The sequence below is a fragment of the Octopus bimaculoides genome, chromosome 13, assembly GCF_001194135.2.
Source record: "Octopus bimaculoides isolate UCB-OBI-ISO-001 chromosome 13, ASM119413v2, whole genome shotgun sequence".
NCBI classification, from domain to species: domain Eukaryota; kingdom Metazoa; phylum Mollusca; class Cephalopoda; order Octopoda; family Octopodidae; genus Octopus; species Octopus bimaculoides.
The window spans coordinates 18,095,345-18,096,072 of record NC_068993.1 but is presented as its reverse complement, the minus strand read 5'-3'; the positions used below and the strand labels follow the sequence as shown (position 1 = coordinate 18,096,072).

Below are 728 nucleotides of genomic sequence, written 5' to 3'. Positions count from 1 at the left end.
TATATATATATATCATCATCATCATCATCATCGTTTAACGTCTGTTTTTCATGCTGGCAAGGGTTGGACGGTTCGACTGGGGTCTGGGAAGCTAGGAGGCTGCACCAAGCCCCAATCTGATGTGGCAGTGTTTCTACAGTGGGATGCCCTTCCTAACGCCAACCACTCTGAGAGTGTAGTGGATGCTTTTTACGTGCCACCGGCACAGGAACCAGAAGAGCTGGCATCGACCATGATGCAGGTATAGCTATGTGGTAAGAAGTTTGCTCCTCAACCTCATGGAGCTGGGTTCAATCCTTCAGTGTGGCATCTTGGGTAAATGTCTTCTTCTGTAGCCCTGGGTCGACCAAAGCCTTGTGAGTGCATTTGGGAGATGAAGACTAAAAGAAGCCTGTTGTGTGTGTGTGTGTGTGCACATATGCATATGAGTGTGCGTATGTATATGTGTGGGTGTGGGTGTTCCTATCTCCTTACCTTGACATTGTGTGATAGGTGGAAACAAATGTTACTGTCATACAATCAGTGTCCTTTGTTCCTAACCTTCTGAAAACATGTCTAGTTATGGGGAATTATTTCCTTACTTGGAACCAGGTGAGGGTTGGTGATAGAAAGAGCATCCAGCTATAGAAAATCTGACTCCACAGAATTCCATCTGACCCAAACAGACATGGAAAAGTGGATGCTAAAATGATGATTATATATATATATATATATATATATATATATAT

At 43.3% G+C, this 728-nt stretch overlaps 1 protein-coding gene across 1 annotated transcript in view; it reads left to right on the top strand.

The window, feature by feature from the left end:
• LOC106879251 (synaptojanin-1) overlaps positions 1–728 on the top strand; it is a 124,060-nt gene that overhangs the window by 44,730 nt on the left and 78,602 nt on the right. The window lies entirely within an intron of this gene.